This window comes from Setaria viridis, chromosome 3 (assembly GCF_005286985.2).
Source record: "Setaria viridis chromosome 3, Setaria_viridis_v4.0, whole genome shotgun sequence".
In the NCBI taxonomy this organism is placed as follows: domain Eukaryota; kingdom Viridiplantae; phylum Streptophyta; class Magnoliopsida; order Poales; family Poaceae; genus Setaria; species Setaria viridis.
Window position 1 is genome coordinate 39,192,294 of NC_048265.2, and position 8,098 is coordinate 39,200,391.

General features: G+C 48.5%; 1 non-coding gene across 1 annotated transcript; it reads left to right on the forward strand.

The window, feature by feature from the left end:
• Window positions 1-4,780: 4,780 nt before the first annotated feature.
• Window positions 4,781-4,881, forward strand: LOC117851096 (U6 spliceosomal RNA). The gene has a single exon (XR_004639461.1). It is a non-coding gene; the product is annotated as a U6 spliceosomal RNA (small nuclear RNA).
• Window positions 4,882-8,098: the final 3,217 nt, after the last annotated feature.

Here is an 8,098-nt window from a genome sequence, read left to right on the forward strand (position 1 = left end):
AGGTTGTTGTAGGGAGGTGGTTTCACAGATTTTAGTTCATGACGCATGCACGACCTACCTCGTCCTCTCAACCAAAACAACTGCTAAAAACTTTGGTCTTACGCGGTTAGTGCCGGTGGCAAGGCAACAAGTACGTCGCTCCCTATAGTAGCTAGTCGGTTTCCAGCATCGTTTTCCTAGCGAACGCAGTTAGTGTACCTGCAGAAAAACACAACCTCATGAACCTTTCATGCCAGCACTCACGAAAGCGTCCCCAAGCATTACCGTTCACTATAGAAACGGCACCCATGCGTTTAACGCTGCATGGACAGCACAACAACCATGGAAATAGGTCCCCTTTGAATGGAACCATATAACCCTTCACATACTCGGGATGCGGAATTAGCGCACGTATAATAGACGTGGGCGAACAACCATGATGATAGGCTCGTTGGAATCGAACCATACCACCCTTCGCATGAATTAACATACGGAACCTGCGCACGTATGATAAACGTGGACGAATCAACCGCGATGATAGGGTCCTTTGAATAGAACTCCCTATCAACCCTCGCATGCTCGTGATGCGGAACTCGGCACACGTATGATACACGTGGCAAAGTGTTGGGGGTTAGCAAAATAACCAATAAGTAGTATCTACCTAAAATAACCCAAAAATCCCCTAGGGCCTCTCGTACTAAGGTCATCCTTAACGATCGTACGAGATTTTTCAACATTTTTCTTGCAAATTTTATTAAAAAAGTACGTGTTTTAGGACCCATTGTGTTCTCTGTCCTGCTAAACCAGCTCTGGTACCAGCTGTGGCGGAACACCTCAGATTAACTCAACTAAAGCATGGTTAAGTCGCTTGACACGCGAATCTCATGCCTTAATCAAGTTAACTCGACGATCCGTCGGATTTCATCCAATTTAACCACCTAACAGGACCGAGTTAGCACAGCTCACACGAAGGTGAGTGGTTCTAGAGAATACAATAGATGTACAATTAGTTCAACAATTCATTACACACTGGTTTGAAATCAGAGTTTTACAAGGTTCGAAAAACAACGGAAGACAAAACATAGCGGAAGCTAGCGCCGGGGTCGAATGTCCCTGGTGAGGCTAAACAGGACATCAATGATCCCACTCCCCGCCGTACGAGGAAGGATCCCACTCGACCGTCCACCCAGGAGGAAGCTGGGGCGGCCAAGTGCCAACAGCAGCAAGCTCGGAAGTTTCAACTTCACCTGAAAAGAGATGCCACAACAAGGCTGAGCTTCTAAGCTCAACAAGACTTAATCGACCGGTGGGAAAAATTGCTCCACCACTTCTAGACATGCAAGGATCTTTGGTGGAGGGGTTTTGTTTGTCAAAAGAAACTATGTTAGGTCCTTACTTTCAAGGTTTTAGCTTGAATTCTAAGTTCATTAACCAGTCTACATTGGCAACTTATACTAAACAAGCATAGATCCAACATTATGTGCATAAACTCAACATCAAGCCCATGTCATCATCAGATTCCTTCTTTACTCAGTGTAGCATAGCGATCAAGCAGTCTCAAACTATGAGAGGCAGACGAATCGATTCAAGTTCCTTAACCATGCATGGCGAACCTAACCTCACGACATCAGCGCACCACCGAAGGTCGCTTCCTGTGTCGGCCGTCCCCATCAATTCCCTAACCCGTGTCGGGCCCACTTCCCTTGGTGCAAGGTTCCACAGACCCGGCCTCTGCCGTTCCGTGACCACACTTGCCACCACATGCGGCCGCAGGGGAACTTCGTTCTAGAGACAGTGGATCGAACCACTCACGTCCAGGTTCAATCAGGTACTAGGCTTCCCCATCCCATAATGGGTATGAGATTAGTACTTTCAAATACTTGCAATGCAGGAGTTAGCGCTTAGACAGTTATTTCAACAACACTTGCAAGCTTTAGCCTAGGATTTGTAGCAAAGCTACAGGAAAGGTGGGGGAGTCCAACTTTAGTTGGGGGAGAATAGGATAAAAGGGTCGGATGGGGATAAACTTATGGTCTGACCCTTAAACTTAAGGAATAACTGTACCGGGGTCCTCAGACTTAACACAGAGAAGGCCCCGAAGTTTTACATAGATACCCTCGGGTCAAAGAAAAGATACAGCCGAGCCCTCAGGCGAAGTGGATAAGGGTCGGCGAAACAGACAGGGTCGGGCGAGATGGAAAAGGGGTCGGGCAAACCAGACAGGGTCGGCAGTTTACCTTTAGGCCTACTGGTGAAGTCTTGGGGTCAGGAAGGAATTGACTTGGGCAGAAAGTATAAGGCGCTAAGGCTTGGGCGGCGGTGAGGTTCGACGGTGCTCCGGCGGTTGGTGGGTTGGGGAGAAGCGGGTTTTAGCGGAGAGGGGAACTTCTCAAGAGCTCAAGCGGCAGTGCTCAAGTGCGAGCAGAGTATGGGGCGGCAAAACAGCTATGGCGAAGGAAAGTCCGGTAGGGGCTCTGGTACTCCTCTTTATAGCTGCGCGGAAGAGAGAGAGTTGAGCAGCACGAAGATCAGGAAGAAAAGGATGGAGTGCGCTGCCTTGGCGGCGATTGAGCGGCGATGGGCGGCGGAACAGAGCTTTGGAGACAGCGTCTTTTGCCGTTGGGCACTGGAGACAAGGCCGGCGCAGCCGCGGATTTGCCGGGATTTACAGTTGGCGGAGGCGAGCAGGGTCTGGTCGTGTCAAGCGGCGGATTGTGGGCGGCAACTTGACTGGCGTGATAGGAAGGAAGGCACTGCAAGCGAGGTCGAGCAGGCGAAGTGACAGGGCGAGCGGCGGCACGAGCGAGCATAAAACAGCGGCTTGCCGGGGCACATCACTGGCGAGGCAGAAAAAGGAGCTGTCTCTGCCGGAGTAGTGGTTGGCGAGGGCGGCATCGTCGTGGAGCGCGCTCGTGGGCAGCGCAACTGTGGAGAGGCGGAAAAGTCGGAAGGCATCAGGGTGCGCGGTCGGGGATCCGGGCGAGGTGATGGGTGCGGGATGCGAGGCGGTCTGGCGCGGCAGCGGAAAAACTTCTACCACGGTGGCGACAGAGCACCTTGGCACGGCCGACGAGGGTGCGAGTGAGACGAGGCGAGGCAGAAAGGGTTGCAGGGGCTTCCACTGTGATTGGGAGGAAGGTGCGCTGATCCATCCTGTCGCGGCCGGCGACTGGGCGAGGCGGTGCGCGTCGGAGAGATCAAGCCACGCGGCGGGGAAGCTCTGAAGCAGGGCGCACGCTGCTCTGGCACGTTTGTCTCAAGAGAACTGGGAATCTGGTTGTGGGTCCACCACTCAATCTCTGGTTTTCCACAGCTCCAAGATTTTGAAGGAACACTATCTTTGGGACTTAGAGAGAACCGGTGGTTTTTGGGTTGGGTTCCAGGGGTCGGGGTTGAGAACCGGACCTTAGGTGCTCAAGCTCAGGAAAGGCTGAGTCAGCTGGATTAGGGACTCGTTTTAAGATTTACTCGGCTGATTAACCAAGGTCATTCTGAAGCCGCTCTAGAAGCCGCTATGAGAGCCTTCTTAAAGGGGGCCTAAATGTAGTCTTGTTTGTCATATAAAACAGAATGTAATACGTAGTGTGCTGTAATTATACTTTCATGGAATTTGATGGTATACAGTAATGCGAACAAAAACTGTGCGATTATATTTGCTTGATTATTCCATGCTAGATTAGAAAACCTAGCTGATTACGTAGTGTGATGTAATTATACATTTTTTAGATCTGTTCACACTACTCCCTCCGTCACAAATTACTGTTCATTTTAACTTTTCTAGTTACTATGCATTTAGTTATACGGTATATTTAGATACGTAGTAACTGCTATGCACCTAGAAAAGCTAAAATGAATAGTAATTTGGGTCGGATGGAGTAGAGATCCCCGTTTCATGTTTATTGTCACTTCCTAGCTTATTTATCAAAGCATTTGATACCCTTTGCATTCTCTTGTTTTACACAGCTGGATTAAACATCTCCCAAAGAATCAGTTTTCCCCTATATATAATAGCCTATCAAGCACTAAAGTTTGGCCACTTAAGATTTCAATACAAGGGGACAGATAGCTTTGCACAAAACCCATAACACCTTGTCCAGAAATCAAACACATGCCTAGTGTATTGCAAGCAGGATGTTGTTTATTAGCAATGTATTTCTGCCACTTGTGTGTTGGGCCAATATATATTCACATCAAGGTTTCTAATATCCTTTGCATTTACCTTCTCCCTGACCGTATTACTACTCCAGATAATAACGCAGTGGGGACCAGCATACACATTTGTAGACACAACAGAAATGACAAGAACTCAAAACAAAAAATACAAATAGAAAGCGATCAGTGCCGTTGATTTTCGACTGGAAACAAGACAGAAAATTACAACAAGTTATAACTTGAAACATCGGGGTGCTGAATGTTTTTTAAGCGCCGGCTAGTAACAAAATCATGCTCAAATTGGGCCAGGTTGATGTCACTGCTTGACGCACTTCAAAACAGGCGGCCCACAAAAAAACTGGGCTACACTAAACAGGCGGCCCTGCTGTTATAACGATACTGATGTTCAGATCATGCCGCTTCAATTAAAAATACTAATGACATTCTAATCGTTGTATTATTAAGAGTTAACTAGAATTCATGATGCTCAGTTGCTAACCATTAGTGCACAGAGTCATGGTATAAGAAGAAATAGAGCTCATAGCAAGTACCTATATTGCCTAGAAGAGCCGGTTACTAGTTTAGTACCACATCTCCAAGCAAGAAGCGTGAATACGTACTTATAAGCCGAGAGGCGAAATAATCTAATGTCTCTTTGGAGATATCCGATAAAATTGAAAAGATACAAAGATAATTAGCATAGCCTTGCGCAAGGATGATACACAAATCAAAAAATGGTCCAATTTTTTTTTAAGATTTCAATATAGACTATTATATCCATACATTTCCCATATGCCTATGCATGATCTCCTTTTTAAAGATTACTAATCTTTCCAAATAAGTTCCTAAGACCTTCATTTGATACTTAAGTCCATGACTGCATCAATGCGTCATGAATGCATAGAAGGAACATATCTAGCCTTAAGATGTAGATTTTCATAAGCTTCTATGGAAATTTTATGGCATTTTGATCACTCTTACAAGTACATCAACCCGTGCTTGCACAAAGAACATAATTAAGTATTACAAAAGTATGAAAAAATAGGGGCTCATGGATAATAATCAAAATTGCTTACATTGCTCTCTCTATTTGTTAAATATTATAACACGATAATATGCATTCATTACATATTATAACACAATACTCATATAGATACGCATTTGTCTTTATCCAGTTGTGGTAGACTTTAATTATTAGCAATTACTCTATACACTTTTTCATCCACATTCATAATTTTTTTACTTTTGCATTGCACTGTCATATGTGTTTGGATTACATGTTTATTAATGAAAATCGGTATTCTCATCATTTCTTATTTTCTTGCATGCATATCATGTATATACGGTTCGTATGGTAACACACATCATATGTACATAACTTATGTTAGTATATTTTCACATTAACAATGGCAGAAATATGTAATTGAGAATCACATACTCATGTACTTTAGGATATTTCTTTGTAATGACAGCTCGATTAATTTGGATTATTTTTATAATGGTGTAGGTGGGCAATTTCCATGAAGATTAGGGGTTACTTTATACAATTTACACCCCAAGTGAGTGTTGAAATCGTAGAATCCAATCTGTGTTCTTTTCTTCTTATACTCTTGTATTGAAAGGATCTGAGCATATTGTAACGACCTCGGTTAAAATCCTTCGCGTTAATCTTACTCCGAGTCCCTGATTCCCTATCTCAGTTTACCAAGTCTAAGTGCTCAACCTCCAGCTCGGTCTCGACCCCCTGTGATCCGACCCCTCGCCGTTTTCCCCCAGTTCCGACCCCGCCGACCCCCAACCTACCGCCGGATCTTTCTAAGTCCTCCCACAACGCCTCCCTTCAATCTGAGCCGTGGACCACCGAGACTGACCGGTGGACCCACGAGATCTTTCTCCCAGATCTCCCGCGACAGGTGCACTCGAGTTGCATGCCCGCTTCAGACTTCCCTAGCCGCGTGGCTCAACTCCTCCGACGCCCGCCGCTCCGCCTCATCGCCGGCCACGACCGGATGGATTCTCGCGCCCCCTTCCCCAATCGCAGAGGAAGCTCCTCTGCTACCCTTTCTGCAGCACTCGCCGCCCGCGCCCATCATCACATCGCCAGATCCCGGCTGAAGAGCCCGATGCCGCCTGTCTTTTCCGTTGCCCCTCCACAGTCGCGCCGCCCCGGTCCTCGCTACGCGACGATTCCTCCTCCGCCAACCCAGACCACGGCAGCGATAGCTCCTTTTCCCGCCCTGTCAGAGCTCCGCCCCGACAATCTGTTGCTCAAAGCTTGCCCGCGCGACCGCAGCCGCCTGTCTTCTCACCTGTGCGCCCTCGTTTCTAGCGCCGTTTCCCCGGTCACTTCCATCAGATCCACCGCACAATGACGCCCGCCTCCGCCAAATCTCAACCACCGGCAAACCCGCGCCTGTGCCGCCCTGTCATCGGTGCCCAATGACCGCCGGTGTCATCCCCAAAGTCCTGCTCCACCGCCCTCATCGCTCAATTGCCGCCCCGGCAGCGCACTCCATCGCTTCTTCCCCGGCCTTCACTCCGCTCCCCCCTTCTCTCTTCCGCGCAGCTATAAAAGGGAATGCCGGAGCCCCGCCGGAGTCCCCCTTCGCCATCGCTTCCCTCCCGCTTGCTCCCTGTTCGTGCTCACAGCGCCACCGCCTAAGTCTGAGGAACTCTCCTCTCCGCTCAAACACCACCTTCCCCAATCCACCAGCCACTGCTCCCCGTGCTGCACAAGAGCTTGCTTGTGGTCCACAAGAAGCACCGCCGCCGCCGGAGTACCACCGGACATCCTCGCCGCTGTCCCAAGCCTTGGTCTCTCCGTCGAGTCTGCTCTTTCCCGACCCCAAGCTTCATCTGTAAGACGAAGGTAAGCTACCGACCCTTTGTTCGTCTCGTTCGACCCCTCCTATCTGCCCGACCCCGGTTCCATCTCGCCCGACCTGTCTGTTCCGCCGACCTTTCTCCGCCTCGCCCGAGGGCTCGGCTGTATCTTTTTCCTTGAACCGAGGGTGTATGTGTAAAACTTGAGAACTTTTCAGTGTTAAGTCTGAGGACCCCTAGCACATCTATTCCTCTAGATTAAGGGTCAGATCATAAGTTCCTTCCCATCCGACCCTTATATCTTGATCTCCACCAACTCAAGCGAACCTTCCCACCCTCCTGTAACTTGCCGCAAGTTTCTGGGCTCAAACTTGCAAGTGTTGCTGTTGAAATAACCGTCTAAATGATAACCAATGCATTGCATTCGTGTAGAGCTGTGTCTCGCCGACGGCTTCTACGAGCTGCACCCGGCGCCAGAAGACGAAGGTGTAGCCGAGCTCCTGCCTCCAGAAGCCGAAGCCGCCAGAGCAAAAGAGCAGCTTCCGTCCTCCTTGTTCGAAGGCAAGCCCCGGATGCATGAATCCCCTGTGTTTTACCAAACTTACGCATGCCTTCTTTAACATGCTTGTGCATTTACGTATAGGAGTTGTTTGGAACCATATATACATAACTTAGCTCCCTTGATCTGAACACTAGCTGTTGGACCGAGTAGATGCTTTGCTCAAATAGGAAACGGTAAAAGCCGAGTGATTTCCTGTCACTCGCGAGTTGTAGGAGTTGGTTGTTTCCTCTTCTGTTGCAACTATAAGGACGATGGACGGGGCAGGGTTTTTGGGTAACTCTTTGGTGGTCGGTTGATCGCCCCGTCTGTCTATGAAACTTGCTAAGGCCCGACAGTGGTGGTGTTCGTGATCAAGTGTTTGAAAGTACTAATCTCATACCTAGTATGGGATGGGGAAGCCTAGTACCTGATTGAACTTGGGCGTGGCTTATACCCCTGTTATCCCTGGAACGAGGTTTCCATGGTGCATCATGTGGGTGCAAGTGCGGTCACAGTACGGTAGAGACCGGGACTGTGGAGCATTGCATGCCAAGGGAAGTTTGAACCTGACACGCGCCTGGGAATTGATGGGGACGGCCGACA